This window comes from Phalacrocorax aristotelis, chromosome 9 (assembly GCF_949628215.1).
Source record: "Phalacrocorax aristotelis chromosome 9, bGulAri2.1, whole genome shotgun sequence".
Taxonomy (NCBI): domain Eukaryota; kingdom Metazoa; phylum Chordata; class Aves; order Suliformes; family Phalacrocoracidae; genus Phalacrocorax; species Phalacrocorax aristotelis.
The window spans coordinates 32349087-32366853 of record NC_134284.1 but is presented as its reverse complement, the minus strand read 5'-3'; the positions used below and the strand labels follow the sequence as shown (position 1 = coordinate 32366853).

The 17767-nt window shown below is 50.4% G+C and overlaps 1 protein-coding gene across 4 annotated transcripts in view; it reads left to right on the top strand.

Annotated features, from left to right (window-relative positions):
- The first annotated feature begins 4591 nt into the window (after positions 1-4591).
- Positions 4592-17767, top strand: part of DAAM1 (dishevelled associated activator of morphogenesis 1) — a 95524-nt gene continuing 82348 nt past the window's right edge. For 2 of the 4 annotated variants that reach the window (XM_075104192.1, XM_075104195.1), the window contains exon 1: positions 4606-4699. The gene's annotated coding sequence lies outside the window, so the exon portion shown is untranslated. Of the gene's footprint in view, positions 4700-17767 lie in introns of all 4 variants that reach the window. The other 2 variants (XM_075104194.1, XM_075104193.1) reach the window with 2 other exon arrangements.

Here is a 17767-nt window from a genome sequence, read left to right as displayed (position 1 = left end):
TTCTTACATTTTACCCTTCTCTGAACATGCTGGAAAAGAAGTCAGTTGCTTTGGCTCCCCACCTCCACCAAGGTACAACTCCCTTGTATGCCACAAAGCATTTATGTGCATATGATTTAATGCCATTGAAGCGAACGGGAATTTGCTTACAAGCAAATTACAAATTCCTTACAAGCTTAAGGACTTTGCAGAATCAGGGCCTAAATCCACTGAGTCTCTGCTAACACTCCCAGCCAACACAGGCATGGCTAAGTCCTGCCTTGGGAATACATTTATTTTCCCTTTTGAGGCTATGAAATATTACGCCGAAGCTTCGCCTCCCCTTGCCAGCTGCCCGGAGCTGATGTGAATCCTGGGGCAAGATTGGGCTCAGCGCTGTTAGAGATAATGCTGGCTTAGGGTGCGGTTTGTTTTCAAGCAGAACCTCCCAGCTCAGATACAGAGCCGCAAAAGGTCCTACACATACTCTAAAAGCCTCATATCAAAGAAAGAGCAAAAAGCATAACGCTGTCTCCTACCTTTGAGCTAAACCCAGCCCTGACTGCAGTTGATGGAAATCTTCCCGTAAGCTCCAGTGGAGCAGGATGGTGGTAGCAGCTCAGAGTGTGGTTTTGTTTGTTTGGCGCAAGTCTTCAGCTTAGACCAAAACAACAATTAAATAAAAGCTATGGCCCATTTTTCTGCTGAGCATATCATCTGTGCAACATGAAAGACTATAACCTCAAGAAGAGAGGGCTTTTTTCTTCCAAAATCAATTTTATTTAATTTTTGTAAGGGGATGGGTTCCATATTCCATTACTCTCAGCTGAATCAAGAGTGTCCTTTTAAGTTTCACTGGAGCAGACGCATAAAAACTCTCCCCCAGGGATACAACAGTATTGATCTCACACGGATTGAGCTCAGAGAACATTTATAGGGTCTAGTGTGCAGCTAATGATTAATAATACCAAGAATATTCTTACAGATTTAGAACTAGAAACCCATTTTCTTTCCCTCAGCTCAAAGAAAGTCCTGGTTTAGTTTTGCATCCAATGAACAAACCCTATCAAAAACCTCCTGTTACAAGGCACTATAGGGACTGTTCTCCAGGGCAGGTTTGGTAGCCACATTCTCCCCTTCTTAGGGCTGGATGTTTATCCATCTTACGCGATGACTATTGCATGTGTCCTACTTAGCCACAGAGGCACTGGGCAGCTGGTTATTGCACTTTCCTGTCTGAATATAGGAGCTTAATTTAATAGGCGGCTGTTGGCAAAACAAGCAGGAAAGCAACACAATGGGACTTGATAAGCAGCCTCCAAACAAGCTCTGAGGAGGCAATTAGAAGAAAATGGCTGAGCTGTTTTGATGAAGAAGATGCACTTCCAGATGCCAACCGTTACACAGCTGCTTGCCCAGGCTGGGAGCTTCCAGATCAAACCATCACTTAATGAATGTCCTTGAGGAGGGCTGTGGGAAGGGGAGTCCTGGGAGGACATTTTGTGGAGGAAAAAAGATGAATGCAAGAGTGTAAGAAAAGCTGTGCTGGTTCGGATGTGGGGACCATCCCACCCAGCATCCTCTCTCTCTCATAGCCAATAATGCATGATAAGCCAAGAATATTAGAAGTGTACAGAGATATTTTCCTGTAAACTCTCCAAGCCTGCAGCAGGCTGCAGCTCCAGGACTTCTTGACCCCAGGCTTGTATAGAAATACTGTATTGAATAGTCCTAGTCTAGCCAGTCACCTAGGTGAAAAATGCTCCGTATCTTTAATCATTAATTCTTTGGTGAGAACAAAGACCAGAAGTGCTCACAGTATTCAAGAGGAGAGCAAACCAGGAATGTGTACAGTAGTTTTTTCCTCTTTCCTCATTAACTCCTACCCGTCTATTTGCTTTCTTGACTGCAGCTCAGCAATGAGTTGAGGCTTTCATCAAATTTCCTGTGATAACCCCAGGATCCTGTTCCTATGGGGTGACAGTCAGTTCAGAGCCCGTCGCTGCGTGCATGACATTAGGAGTGCTTCCTCTGAGGATCATCACTTACCTCCACTGAATTTCATCTGTCATTTTATCACCAAGTGACCTGAGGTCCTTCTGCAGTTTGCTGCCATCGGCCTTTCCAAGCAGCTCAGTGTCACTAGCAACCACCACCACCCTCCTGCCCATGCCCACTTCCACATCATTGGTGAACATGCTGAGCAGCACAGACCCCTGCACAGATCTCCATCAAACTCCCCTGGGCATCCCTCCGCTGAGGAGACTGACCATCCCTGTCTGGCCTTTTTGGTTTCTGTCTTTAAGCCACTTAATTTTTCATAGCTCCTACTCTTCTCAAGAGCCTTTGATGAAGGATTTTGTCAGAGCCTTTATGAAATCCATATCTGTTATATCCATTAGATCTCCATTGTCCACCAAATCTTTGGCTCCATCCAAGGACTGCGATAGATTTTGAGAGTTATAATTTCTCTCACCAAAAGCTGCGCTGGCTCTTCCCCAGTACAGATATGCTTATCCTTGTGTCCCACCAGTTTTACAGCACCGTCATTGGGCTTACAGCTCCCAATAATCGGCCCTTGACACCTTTTATCCTGAAACTGCCTCCGTGACTGCCTCCTCCCATTGCTCCAACACCAAGGTAATGTTAAAAGAGCACCTGCACACTACAATGAGTGCTTTTCCATTTGCACCTTGGGTCCCTGCAGTACCCCTGTGCAAAAACCAGCTGGTTGTGGCAATTTGTCATTATTCCTTTTGTCAGTATGATCTGTGAGCCTTTTTTTCTGGTATTTCAGCTTCAGGTGAAGCCTCCAACGTGTCCCTCTGCAAAGAAGGGTCCCAACACTGGGAATCTCCCAAGCCCCACCATGATCCAGATGGGACACCTCATGCATTACATCGCATTAGAACAGGAATTACAGTAATACATCTCTTGCTGTGGGCCAGCACAGACACAGACAGGTTCTGGGGAATCTCTGGCAGTTTGCATCTCTGTGTGGTTCCGGGGGTTGGCTAAGTCATTGGCAAAACAAGCATGTCTGTAGAAAGGTGTCGATGGTTTCAGAAGGGGTTATTTCAGTTTTCAGAGTATTGACTAGCTTCCAGGAAGGTGCAGGATGGATTCCCTGCTGAAAGATTCATTCTCAGGATGGCAGCTCAAGGGCTGGTCCTTGTTTAGCAAAGGCTAGGCTGCGAAGAGAGATTTTAAAAAGTTTAGAGGTGAAGTCAGCCCAGTAACAGGGAACTGGGCTGGACTTTGAAATTCACGACCAATAAAGTAAAATAGTTTTTTCCTTGGCCAGACACAATTATCCTGTGCAGCTCATTGCTACAGGAGAGCAGAAGAGGTTAGGAAAAGGACTGGCCATGGTGAGAAGGAGAAAATCTATTTTTTGAAAGCATGGCTTTGCTGAGATAAATATGCCTTCTTGCTTTGAAAACAAAAAAGTCCAGCTGATGTCTTAACAAATTTCTCTAATGGGCAAAACCATTCCTGAGACTCTTATTGCATTTTCCCCCAGGGATGGTATAGACCACTTGTTTGGAACACGGAATTTGGTATGAAGCATGGCAATTGGGACTGAAACGGTATAGGACAGGTTGAAACCCTGCGGGTCTGGCCCTGGTTTTTAGTCCTGTGATGGAGGTTAGATGGGCAGGCCTGTAGGTGCTTAACATGCCTAGCACTTGCACAGACTCTATACATACATACACTTCTCTCTCTCTCCCTTGTACAGAGGGCCTCCTAAGAGTCTGGATGGCTGTGTATAACCTATCCCGGTTCTCACGTTATATTTTGTTCCATGCTTTGGTATCAAGTCCCCTAAGGATGCTCTTTCTCTACTTTCCCATCATTGGCCCTTCCTTTGTCTCTCTATCAATTTGTGTGGGCTCCATGTGAAAAACAATCCCTGTAAATCCTTTCCAGCCTTTCAGACCCTCCTGTATGGTTGTTGCTGAGAAAATAATTCATACAAGATATAAATAGCGTGACCTCTTATCCAGCCAAAAAAAAAAAAAGCTTACTTAAGCTAAAATGTTACACACTATTAATTTGATCTGGAGTTTTTATTTGCACCAAAAGCAATAACTATCTGAAAGAAGCCCCTTATCTCATGCAACGAGGTTATTCCAGTGCATGTGGAAATCCAGCCATATATCAGATTGCTGCTCTGATTTACGTGAAACGGGAACCCCTAGAAAATTGATTTCTTAAATCCGAGCTGACAAGCGGAGAATGCCGTAGCTTGGGAGAACTTTGTCAGGCAGCTGCGACGCTGATCCTGCGCGTCTGTCGTCACCCGCGCTGCCAGACAGATGAAACTATCCTCATCGCGGGTCTGGGTGGGAGCTGGACCCTCCCGCTTCCAGGAGGTGGCCCGGGGTCCCCCCGCAGCACAAGCAACAGCGGGAGACCCGCACCGTGCCCCCAGCTCCGCGCAGGGACCCCCGTCCGACGCGGCACCCTCCGCTCGGCCACCGCCATTTCGGCACCGCCCTCCCTCACTACACCTCCCGGCGGCGGGAGGGCAGGGGTGCGGCGGCGGGGGGTGACGTCAGCGCGCGGGGCGGGGCGGGGCGGGGCCGCGCGGGGCGGGGCGGGGCCGCGCGGGAGGGGCGGGGCGGCCGCGGCCCATTGTGGGCAGGGGCCGGGCGGGCTCCGCGCCGCGCAGCGCCGCGCCGCGCCGGCAGGTACGGAGGTCCGCGCCCGCGGGTGGGTGAGTCCACCGCCGCTCCTCTCCCCTCCTCTCCCCTCCCCTCCTCTCCTACCCGCTCCACCGCGCGTTTTTTTTTTTTGGGGGGGTGGTGGGGGCGTTGCCTTTCTCCCGTGCCCCGGGGCCACTGGCTGTACTGGGGCGGGGGGGGGGGGGGTCGGGGGTCGGGAGCGCTGGCAGCGGGGCCGAGGCTTCTCTCAGTTCGGGGGCTGCCTTTCCCCCGCCCTGATGGGAGGTGGGGGAGCCGAGCCCACGCCCCACCCCACCCCGGGGAGCTGCGTGGGGTTGTGCCTTCGGGGAGGTGGGGAGCGCCGGCGCCCCGCGGCGCCCAACCGCCCCCGCCTTCCCCCCCGCCCCATCCTCCGCCATCCCGGGTCTGCAGCCCGGCGGGGCCTGGCGTGCCCTTTGGCCGCGGTGTGGCCTGGGCAGGGTGGAGGGGAGCGGGGCCCCGACGCTGTGCCCGGGCGGTGCCCGCCTCTGTGGACGCCGGGCAGGGGGCGCCCACCCGCGGGCGTGGGATGCGGGATGCTGCTGCGCTGCCTTCTCCATGGCAACGCCTCCGAGGGCTGCTTCGTCCCCGGCTCCTGCTGGCACGGCGGCTCCCACCCGTGCGGCACCTCCCAAACCGGGCTTGTGCCACCCAGGGGAGGGGTGTGACCTTCTCTGCTTACCCGCAGAGCCCCAGGGATGGGGTTCCCCTGGCTGAGCAAAGCGGGTTTGGGGGTGGTGGTGTCTCTGGGCCCTCCCTCCCCAGTCCCCACCGTGCCTCCCCAGTCCCCACCGTGCCTCCCCAGTCCCCACCAGGTACAGCAATTAGGGCTGCCTAATCGTCTGTATGTGCTGAGCCACCAGCGCTGGTGTAAAACACCTTGCTGCAGGCGCGCTCTGGTCTAGCCCGATGCTCTGATGTGGGAGCTGGGGTAGGAACAGGATTTCGGTGTGTCTCAGTGTCAGGCTATGGCTGCGTTGGCAGCGGAGGATGAGCAGGTTTGTGGTTCAGGCATCAGCCAGACAGCTGCCAGTCAGGGAGGCTGGGTCTGTCGTTGGCTGCACCGGGCTGGAAATTTGGGGAGATTCAGGTCAGGGGGCCTGCATGAAGAAGGATGATGCCCTTGCTGCATGTGAGCCTCAGGGGTTGGCACCCGCCGCCACTGGCGTGCAGTGGCTGCTTTCGGATCATGCCTGATCTTGACTCACTTGGTACAAAGTCATCAGTATTAACAGTGGAGTTTCTTCCTTGGGGTCCGTACCACTTGCGGACGGCTGCGCTGCCTCGTGTGTCAGCACCTGGTTGAAACAGGCTTTCTGCATCTTCAAGTGATCAAGGTTAATTTAAGGCAAAAATGGACGATAATTCTCCTCCTGATGAAAACCACTTGAACTGACAAGGCTGCATGCTGCCAAACTGGGGGTTGAGGAGCTCCCCATGGAAATCGGAGGCAGGTGGGAGATCATGGTGTATGGCCGAGCTCCCTTTGCCAGGTGCCAGGGAAGGGGAGCCCGTGGGCCCGGGCTGCCCCTGTGGTTTCGGCCAGTCCAGAGCACTGCAGATGCTCAGCATTGTACAACCAGCTGGCTTCTCCTGGCTGCACCAGGAGGGATGGCAGAACAAGGCTTTTTCATTTTTTTTTCCCCTCTCTAGAGGTCGATTCTGATACTGCATACAAAATTGAGTGGTGGTTTGTATTAAGGCCACCATGGTGAGCCACAATGCAACCTCGTTATCCTCCCTCCCTTGAAAACGATGTATACCAAAGCCATTGGCATTCCCTGCCTGCTCCTCTTTCAGTCCCACCAGGAGTAAATGGGTTCGGCAGTGTCTAGACCTTTTTCCGTGGGTGCTGGGGTTCATTTTGCGTTGCCCACTGAGCCCTGCGGGTCGGGCATCTACCTTGCTGTTCCTTGATTAATGAGTGACTTGCCTTGCTCTCCCCGTGGCTGTATGCCGGGACCTGCCCCTGCTCCGTCAGGAGCAGGAAGCAGAAGCCAAAGTCCATGATCTCCGACTGCCCGACGTGTGACACCAGGACAGCCGGAAGAACTGACGCTTCCTGGCTCCGGCCAGCTCTCAGCTGGCGTGTGGCTCTGCTGGTGGTGCCTGCCACAGCCCCGAGGTTTTTGGGTCCAGCCGGCCAGGCATGCACACTGCTCTGCATCCCAGCCTCCGCCCCAGGGAGGCAAACAAGATGGGTGAGGTGTAAAATCAGCACCGAATCTGCTCCCCTGGGCTCGAAACGGAGTCAAACCGGTCTTGACCTGGGCTGGCTCATTATCTGACCCTTTGTTTGCAGCAGGGGTGTGGGAGGGAGCAGGAAAGGGAATGGCGGTAGTGGGCCAGCTCCTTTGGTCTCAGACAAGCCCTCCTGCCGAGGATGGGCAGGAGCAGTGGACAGCCGGTCTAACTAGGTCATGTTTATCTCCCTTTGCTTCTGTGCTTTGTTTTGGTTTCTTCCCCCTCTTCTCCCGCGCTGTCATTGCCATGGCTAGGGAACCCAGCACAGGGGAGACACGGAGCTGTTTGACAGCTGGGCTCCTTGCAAGTACTGTTTACTAGCCAGCCAGGAGCTTGCTCCATACTCCTGCTTTGCAGTTTGCATGTGTCGACCATTGGTCCTGGCTTGCTGCCTGAAGATCTTTGGCTCATGTGTTTATGGCAGCCCGCCACACGCACAGGTAGCAAATTTACCTGCTGCATTTATAACCTGAACTGGTTAAAAACAGGTTGGGGATGCTGATAGATGCACCACCCGGAGTGGGTGGTCGTCTTCTGCCCATCCTCCTACTGTGCAGATACACACTGAGCCACTCCTACACAGACACTTTTATCTCAGAAGTATTAATAAATGAAGCTTGCCTATTTATATGAGCCTTTTTAAGAGGCCGGTAGGGCTGCCTTGAAGCTTGCTCAGCACTGCAAGTATTCAGATCTTTTTTTTTTTTTCTGTGCACACTCTAGCAGTCGATAAGCCAGGGCATCCAGCTGTCAGCTTTGGAGATTGCCAAAGCCTGCTCAACGAGATTTCTGCAGGCTTCGCTCACAAATGAGGATTTTGTTGGGCTCTTTGGTTTCTGACTTGATGCTGGTAATTGAATATCTAAACTTGGCTTCAGGAAGCTGCCACTGCCATGGAGTGACTGGTGAGGCCATGTGAAGCAGGATGCTCTTGTTGTGCTGGAATTGAGTGTGACCTAACTACGGTTCTTCAGCCTGTGATTTTTTTTTTTTTTAAATACACTTTTTTATATAGGTAAAGCTCTCTTAAAAGGGGAAGAAAAATCTCGCATTTTACTGCTGTGCTGTTAAGCTTGCATGGACCTGCTGGGACAGCTGTTTATTTGCAAGTCATGGCAGCCGAATGCTGTAAAATTCAAATCATGTCCATATTGATTTTTTTCCCCCCTTTCTTAAGATAATTGTATGTGTACTTTTCACTCATGCACCACAATGGATATCAGTGCTGTGCTGAAAAAAGAGGTGATCTGAACAAAGGACTGTAAGTTGGGGAAGAGATACTGAACGTCTGATCCTGACTTCTGTGTTGGTTATCTAAATGCTAAGCCATTTAGGTTTACTTACTGTATGTGCTTACCATACTACGGGATGAGAGAAACAACTAGTAAAGGGTTGGAAGTTAAATATGCCAGCAGAAGCTTTTCTGCATATTGCATTAGCTCCCTCACCTCATTAATGACATATTTCCAACTTTCTATTTCATGCAAAAGACGCTGGGTGTGATTTGCTGTTTGCCTTCGATTCTTCTTTCCCCCCAACAGTTCTTCAACCTAGGCTGAGTTGGGAGGAAAGCTGTGCTGGTGCCTTCTTACCTTCCTGCCCTCTCAGGACATCATTTGCCCTTGGTATCTCCCGTCCTCATGGTGTGTCATAACGTTTTAGAATACATTGCGAAACCAGGAGTTTTGGGGTAGTGTAGAAAAATCTCAGCTCAGTGAGTCATAAAGCTTTCACATCTTTGTGGCTGCTGAGAAGAAACCAAAGGAGATAGAAATGAGAGAAGCAGCCTGGCACACCATGAAGATGTGGTTCACTGGAGATTTTCATGGTCTGAGCTGACAGTGCTTTGTTTCATGATTGGTGTGGCCTGAGCACCAGCCACCTGAATTATAGCAAATTAACCAAATTAACATGTGAAGTTGTCTGAACATCTGGCCTGTGTTTTCATCGTGGTGAAGTTGGGTGGGGTCATTCCCAAGGTCATCCTGTCCCACACTGCACCCAGGTCTGGAGCAACCTCTGTGTGCTCTGCGTGAATCTCCAATCACCCTGTCCTGTTTGTGCTCCCTCCTGCGTTCACCCCCAGCCCTTTGAAGGAGTTTGTTGTGAATTTGCTAAATGGAAGAGATTTGTGCTGCTTGGAGCACCTGGGCAAGGAGGTTGCTCCTGGCCTCTTCCTAAAACAACCCAATGGATGGGGTGGCCCAACCTTGTGACAGTCATTGATGAGTCATTATTATCATGACTCAGTAATATTATCATGACTCAATATATTACTCCTTGTGGCCTGAGTTGCCTTGAGCACCTTTGTACTCAAAACATTGCCTTGACCCACTTGAGGGGCAGTGTTGGTGGACGGGCATGTTCCTGCTCACCGCAGCACATGCCAGCCTGTCATCGCAGCAGATCTGACTGGCACTAATGTGTCAAACCACCGGAGCTGGGTTGCTCTTCATGCCTTGTGTCTTCCAAGATGAAGTGCCTGTTGCTTTGCTGCTGATGGTGCTTTTCTTTAACGTCATTTTGGAGCTCTCCTGCTGAGCTCTTCTGGACTTGGCAATGAGGAAACACAGCAGCACATCCACAGTGTGGTTAGTAAGAGGTGGCACGTTGCTGATTGGAGACATCCTCGTCTTTCTCAACCCAGAGCGCCGAGCTCTGGCGCTTGTAGGGCCTGGCAGATGATTGATGGGTTATCTGCCTTGCCAGACAAGTGGCTTCATGTTTTGCCTTCTGCATTCCTCCGGGTGAGCATTGCATAGTGAGGTGCTTTCAGCTACGTGCTGCTTACCTGAATCATGTCTTCTCTGTGCACACAGCTTCACTACCTGAAAGTCAGGGCTATCCCTCTCCAGGTTGCTCTATCAACATGCGAGTGTTTTTACAAGAGGGTAAATGAAATAACGTGTGGAGGGTGTGGTGGAGGATCAGCAGAAGTGCCGGACTCTGTCTTCAGTGGCAAAGAGCGACCTTTGCTGCTTTTACCACCCCTTCTGAAGGGATGGTTTTCAGAAGCTGAACCCAGTGACCCAATTCCCAACCTCTGGATTTGGGCTGTTGCCAGGAGTTTTGCACTGAGGCTCCTCGTCCCTTCTTGCACAAGCCCTGGGTGGAAAGTGGCCTGCCAAAGCTCAAAGCGACCCAGCAGCAGCTGCCAGACACTGTGAGATAAAGAGAGGGGAAGGACCTAATTAATTCATCTGACCTGTGCCCATCCTCAGGAGAGCAGAGGAAAATGCAGTAGGACCTCCAGGTGTTTGTTGCTCCCTGCTGTGCCTCTTCATGTGGGGCTTTCATGCCTGTCTCCCCATGGCGATGGGCTGGGCTGCTGGCAGATCCTGCCCTGGGGCACTATGGCAGCAGGAAGGCAATTCAAAATTGTGCCATTCAGAGGCTGACTTGAGGGGTGTTGCATGAAACACCAGCAGCTGGGCTCGATACCAATGTGCAAAACTTAGCTATGGAGCTTGGCAGCTTTTGGGAAAGGCTCTCAGAGGCATTGGTTCCTTCAATGCTTTGCAAGAGTGAGGATCAGCTTGCCTTCCTGGTGGAGGTCCTTCAAGCAAGCGGGGCATCCTCAGAGATTTTAGGGTTGAACGTTTGAGGGTAGACTATCAGCAAGCAGGAAAGTGCATGCACTGTTTTTAGACAGGAACAAAACAGCCCGTACCCCGAGGCTGCAGGGCGCAGGAGCTGGGTCTGTGCTCTGCACCCAGGACCCAGCTTTGCACTGCTTGGGCCAGGAGGAGAGGATGGTACTTGTCCTAAAAATCAAAGAAGACTGCAGTGTGAGAATGGGGGGTGCAGAGGGGCATCATTCTGGGGTGGGATCTGCAATCGCTTGGGTCCGGGTGTAAGGGAGAGTGCAGTGGGCAAGGGTGGTGGAAAGACCCATGGCATTTTATACTGCTCAGGTGATGCCCTAGCAGGTCAGTGTCTGTTACGGGCAACCTCTGCCAGCAGCAGATCTTGCTCCCAGCTCCAGAGGGAAGGAGGACGGTGGAGGAAGAACACGGAGACCATTTCCCCCACCCCAATCAAGCAAGATTAATTGCTTGCTATGGCACGGCCATGGAGGCAGCATAGCCGGGTTATTTTCTGGCTCAGATCTATTGCATGACATTTAGCTTAGGCTGTGGTGGGTCTGCCCTGCTGCTGCTTCTGAATGTTTCTTTTGTGCAGACCTTTCCGAGGCGGCTCTCTGGAGCCACGCGTCCATCTGACTTTCATCTAGTCGTGAGATTCTCCCCCGCCCCCCCTCGGGTGCCTGTTCCTTGCTTGGCCTCAGCATCTTCTAAGTGAACAGTGCTTAGAGGAGCTGTGAACTCTTGCATGCCACTCTAGAGAGTCTGTGGTAGCTGAGGTCCAGTGCAGCTGTTTTCTTCAAGGATACTTGTGTGGATGTAAGCCACCATAAATCTGTTTGCGTAAAGCTTTCTCTCCCATGGCTGCCAGGCACCCTTTGATTTCACATTCCTGCATGCTGCTGGAAACTGAAGCACCTTCTCACCTGAGCCAGAGCTGAGAATGGGGAAGATGCAGCTGGGAAAGTAGATAAGCTCGCTGTGCCCGGTTTTCACAGAAATTGCATGCAAAGGATGCTGCGTTTGCTGAGGTTTTTTCCCCTCTGCCCCCAAGGCACTAGGAGTGTCTTGGCTGCAGCTGTGTGCCCAGTGCAGCGAAGAGAGGCTGCTCTCTGCCTTAATATCAGGTTAAGATGCATGGTGATTTTTCAGCTGCCCTGTTTTCCTTGGCACTGTTCTCCTTGCATATCCCGTGCATAACTTTTGGCTGCCAGGCCTCTGCTGAGGGACTCTCACCCAGCTTGCTCATGGACACCCTGATGTTGGAGCTCCTCCAGCTGCAAGGGAGAAAAGCAGCCCCATGGCAATGCTGCCTTGGGTTTTCTTCTGCTTTCAGATCCTGTGGTCAAGCACAGGGCTTCTCCCATCCCTGTTTCTCAGCCTCCATGTGCAGGAGTTGGCAGGGTTAAGGCTGTCAGGAGCCTGGGTGTTGCTCAGCAGTGCCAGGCAAGCATCAGGCAGGAGAAAAGCTGAATTTGCAGATCTGTTCCTGGGTGCTACGGTAAATTACGCCAAGAACTGTTTGAACTGCGCTAATCCCTGGTGCCTCTGGAGCAAGCTTGTTTACAAGAGCTGGTGCTTCAAACGGGTATCCTGACAGATATTTTACGTAAGCATTTGCTTACCAAAACTCCCTGGATATGAGAGATTGGTTTTGAGACCTTGACCCACGTGCTGCCTCCTTGCCCTGGCATTCCAGAGGCATCCTGCAAAGAGACTGGAGGCTTTTTGGGGACAACTCAGATCGGTTTATAAACTCCAGCTCCTTTTATCTTCTGTGGAGAGGCTGCCTGGCAAGTTTCTCGTGAAATATCTGGTGGCTCTGGAGCCACGAGAAATCTCTACCCGTCATACAGAGCAAAAAGATGTTGAAGAAGATTTCTGGAGCATGCTAAATATCATTATCCCTACAGTCAGTTTGCGTTTGGGTATGGAGCAGGAAATGAGTCTTTATGCTTATCATTTTCTTACATTCACTTTTGTATTAAATGCTGCTTTTCCATTCCCCAGCTTCAACAAAATTGCCAAGTGATGCAGCAGTGGTCATAGTTGTGTTCAGACTGCAGTGATGTGCGATGGGCTGTGATTTGGGTAGTCATGAAATTGTGCCATTACCTTAGTTGGCATGCCAGGACTTCCCTTACATCCATAAAATACAATATCTCCCTGGCTTTTGAAGCCATCCTATAGCGTGACAGCTTTCAGCATGAGAAAAAGAGAGTAAAGAGGGACTTTAGCCTCAAAATATTCAGCAGATGGATTTCCAAAGGATCACTGTAGTTGTATCAGAGGAAGGTCTATTGTCTTAGCACAAGGGATGAGGCTGAACTAGGTGAGAGACGTGTTAGACAGTGGTGATGATGTCTCATAGCTGTGGCTCGGTTGCCTCACATCCACATTTTCTTCCCTTTGCCTCGTGTTTGGACTACGTCTTTCATTTTGGTGGGAGTCAGGGGTGAGACTGTGTCTTTAGGGTCTGGCATCCCTGGTATGCTGTGGGATGCTGGAGCTATTAAGGAGGAACCCATCTCAGGGGATACCAAGAGCTGAGCTACAGCTACAGCAATGGGCTGTTACAGTGCATCCTGAGATGCATGTTCTTGCTCTGGGAAATTACCTTGGGTAACACAGGGAGCAGGGGGAGACAGACCTATGAAAAATGGGTGCTTGTTTTTTCCAGGGGGTAGAAAAAAGCCAAACAAAACACATCCAACAATCACCTTGTCAGCAAACATCACAGGCATGTCCATACCCAGCCTCTGGGCTGTACTCGGTGCTGCTAATTACAGCTGCTTTTGCTGCTGAAAATAAAAGTTTTAATCTGTTCACTTTGGGGTTCCCACGGCAGCTTTTTGGGATGGCACCAGCACCATGCTTGGCAGCCCTTGTCCAAGGCTGGGGACTGGGCTGCCCTTTGCTTGCACCAAGCCTTGGTTTTACAAGCAACCATCATGGTTGAGGAAGGACTTGGAAAAACACCTTACTGGCTCTCTGCCCTATAGTGAACCCACCTGCTGCAAAAGGCTCTTGCAAAGATGCTCTGGAGCTTGAGGGATGTTGCTGTAAATGTCCAAAACACACGACTGCTGTCCTTTCCGGTGCTGGCCTTGCTTTTGGCTCTGTCCTGCCAGAGGATCTGCAGCTCTGCTCTCCCTTGGGTGCAGTGCTTCCCGCTGAGCAGAATTGGCTCGGATTTGGGAAAATAAACACACCTCCAAAGCCACCTAAGCTGGAGCTGGGAGTCCCAGACTGTTGCACAAGGGGAGAAGGTTGTAACCAAATGGCCCTTTCATTGCCTCTCTACCTGTGCCACGACTGCAGCTGGCCCTGCCATGCTGTAACTGCGTTGCCCTCTAATATAAATATATTACAAAATATGCTGCATTTGGAGGACAGCTTTATATTCTTGTGTAGCTCCAAGAGGGGAAATTATCACTAACCTTTCCATTTTGCACATTTTTTTTCTGTCTGGAGTTCTGCATTATGAAAGCTTGCGGGACACTGCTGTTGGAGTTTTGGCATTGGTGAGACCGTGCCATACATCTGGGCGGAGGAGCAGGGGTGGTCTCCTACCTGCACTTGTGGGATGCTTGGTGCTTTCCTAGCACCAGCTCCAGGTCACACAGCGCCCAGCAGAGATGGATGTTAACCACTTGCCAGAGCTGGTCTAACCCCAAGCCTCTTAAAAGCCCACAGGACTGAGTCTTCCCCTTCCTCCTCCTGCTTCCTCCCCCTCCCTTGCTTTTCAACACCAGGTTTTTGAATAAATCATCTAGGATATGATCACACAGGAAACTTGCAATTTTTTCTTTTTTACAGCTAAGATAGGAAGTGGATTCAGTTCTCCAGGGTTTCAGTCTTGTGCTTTTTAATCATAAGGTTCTCTATCCTTTCTACTCTGTCACTTGTGGCGTGACGTCTTCTCGGCTGCATAAGCTTTTCCCATGCTTCTGCCTGAGTGCAGAAACAATAGCTGCTGGAAATGCTTTTCAGGAACCTGAAATGGATGGATATTGCCTGTGGAAAATGCAGATTTGATCTATCTTAGGTCATCTTGTTATTTTGTTTACCTTTTGTTATCCTTTTCTGTCAAAGAGAAGCAAAGCCCTTGTTCTTACAGAATTCATCGCTTCTGCTGTGTTACTTGCTGGAAGTAACATGCTCAAAATACTGCATTCCTTTGTGCATCTCTTCTTTATTTTCTTTTTTTGCTGGTGGGAGCTTATGGAGTATAATGGGCAGATTAGCAGCTGTATTTGTGGAGTAACCCATCTTTGTGCAGGTCTGGCTAGAAACCAATTAAGCTTGTCTTGATCTCTAAATGAGATTTTTGTCGAATGCCTTACCCAACTGCCTTTTGCATCCATTAATAGCGGGTGGGATGAAAATAGCTGAACATGTAAAGATTGCATGTTGGATAAATAGACAGGCATTGGTTGCGGGGAGGTTTCCTGTGATGCGTGCGAACTGCTGCCTCTTTGTGCGATGGTTTTGTAGCTCTGGCTCTTGAAATCTGGGATTAGATATATTTGGCTGCTAGTATGCAAACCTCTGCGGTAGCATGCCCAGTGTGGGGTCAGAGGCAGAGCTGCTGGATAAATAGGGAACATCCGGTGGATTTCATTAATGTGCTGGTTCCCATCCCTGTAACATCTTCGGGTGAGACCAGGGTGCATTTGGGAACTCCTGGTGACTCTTGGCTGTGGGTCCCCCAAAGTGCCTTGGCCTGAGCTTATCCCCCTTGACCAGAGTTGCTTTTTAGCAGGGGTGCATCTTGCATCACTGGGCCTGGAGACCCTGCCTGGGTGCTGCCACTGTGATGAAAACTGGTCTGGGAACAGCACTTCAGTGTGGTGTTTTTGAAGGGAACTGACTGAATAAAGATGCCTTTAATAAACCGTGCCTTCGGGGAACCTTTATATCTCTGTCCCAGACTGTTTCTGCGTCAAGATAAGATAGCAGAGCAGCTGGATTTGTGCTCTGCTTTGGGACATGTAGGTGGGGGAAGGGCACTGGGATTTCTTTTAGGGTGCAAACGTTTGTTATGGTCACCCTTATTTATAAAGTAACTGCAGACAAGCAGGGCACAGCCTAATATATTCTTCCCTGAATGCCTGGCTTCTCTGTCATGGCCAAACAGTGGGGAGAGTGATCTCAAGAGAAGGAAGGAAAGAAAACACTGGGTGAACTGTGCTCCCTTAGTTGGAAAGGATCCTGTTTTCCCCATCCCAGCCCTCCTGGCTGCCAGCTGACCACTGTCACCCCAGCTCTGCGGGCTCTGCCGGCAGTAGGTTATGGGGCGTTCATGGTAGGATCATGATATTGCGCCTGTGCAAAGACATGGTTGCTGCAGATGAGCCAAATTGTGGAGCTAGGAGGAATAAATCCATGCAAGGCGTGGTCGATGGCAGACAGGAGCTCCTGGCGTAAGCAGGCTCAGCTAATTTAATCTGCGGTGGACCCAATCTGCTTTGTCTTCTAGTTGAGTTAAATATACCCTTTGAGTTGTGGTTACGGAGGCTAACTCTAATTTTCATTATGCAAAACACACTAACGCAGGGTGCAGCTGGCTGCCTCTGAATGGAGCTGGGGGAGAGCACGATGGGGCATCCCATGGCCAAGACCCTCATCGCGCTCTTCTGCTAAACTGTATCTGGATCGTGGCCGAGGTGCAGGATGCTCAATAGGCAGCTGTATGGAGATCTCTAGCTCTGAGTTTTCAGGCAATGCGGATTTTGGAAGCACTAGGTCTTGTAGTGTAGCCATAAGCTTCCCATCATCTGATAAGTTTTAAAGTTTAGTGGCTGTGCTGCAGCTACCTGGACGTGGCTGGTGGCTTCAGGACAGAGAAAAGGGCCCACTACCTCTTTCCATAATTCCCAGAGGCACCAGTTCAGTATTTCTGGGTGCAAAAAAATAAAACTCTGTTGGTCAGCTTGAGCAGCGATCAGAAGAAGTTTTAGTCTTGGAAGGCAAAAGAGAAATGAAATGCGAGTGGGGAAATTTAATGTATTAGTCCAGAGGTGCCACCGGCGAATTCATGTGCCTGGGATTAAGATCAGCAAGTTGTGACCATGTGCGTGTTGGGAGCCGCCTGTTTGCATCCCAGTCTGTCTGGGTTAGTGCTCTTCCAGAGCTGCTGGGTGGGTCTCTGCTTTATCTCCTGAGGTTTGTCTTGTGTGACAGCATCTCCGATTCTTCTGTGTTTGGCCGCACGAGATTCCTTGGAAGACCAAAAAGTTACAATGGGTAAAAAGCACTGCTGCATCTTCTCGGGGGTACCAGCCTCAAAGCCAAGAGTAACTTCATCTTTTCGGCCTTCTCTATTGCAAGCTTAAAAATAGCCAAGAAAGCAGTTCATCAGGAAAGCTTTAACGAAATGTGGCTTCAGGGTCTCAAATACTGGCAACTTCTGAGTTAAATACCCAGTGACAGTCATGCAAGTGACTTGTGCAGTTATTTGCCATAGGCTGGCAAACCGCTATTCACCATTTGCTTATCTGCTGTATGTGACCAGCTTATCCTTGAGGAGCTGGATTTAACCCCCTTATCCTCCTGTGTGCTGCCAGCGTGGTGTGCTGTGCCGGCCCACCACACTCTCCCGGTGAGCCGGGAGGAGCCCGGATGGCTGCAGCCATGGCTGGACGTGGGGGCTTCCGGGGGAAATGAGTGTTTGCCCTCTGGGATGATTGATTGCTTCTGTTATTTAAAAAAACAAAAACAAAATCCAAACTCCTGGAGGAGGATAATTAAGCCGATTGAAATGTTTACATGGATGAGTTTCCCTTTAATTTTTTAAAAAAAGTCTATATAGTTATCATCATGGTACCTAAAAGATTGACCCACTGACCTGCTTTATCCCTGATTTGGCTTATAGATGGAGAGCGGCGGCAAATTTTAGATAAAAGGTGGGGAAATCAGCTTTGCCCTTGAAAGATCAGCTCCTTGGCTTCTGTGGCAATGCCTGGGTTTGTTACTTGAGAAAAGTAGAGATCCGCTTTCCAAGGGCAGGGCAGTTTGTGCTTTCCTGGTGCAGAGCAGCACTTGTACAGTCAGAAGAAGGTCCCCCGGCAAGGGTGAAAACTGCAGCAGGTGGTGGCATGTCCTCAGCCCTCTGCCCCTTCATCAACACAGTATTTGCTGGCATTGGCTCCAGCCCTGCACTCTGCCTTTCCTTTCTACCATTTTAAATGATTTCCAGTGAGCAAAGAAGCAGGTATGTGCTGGCTGCATATTCCTGCATTGCACCAACTT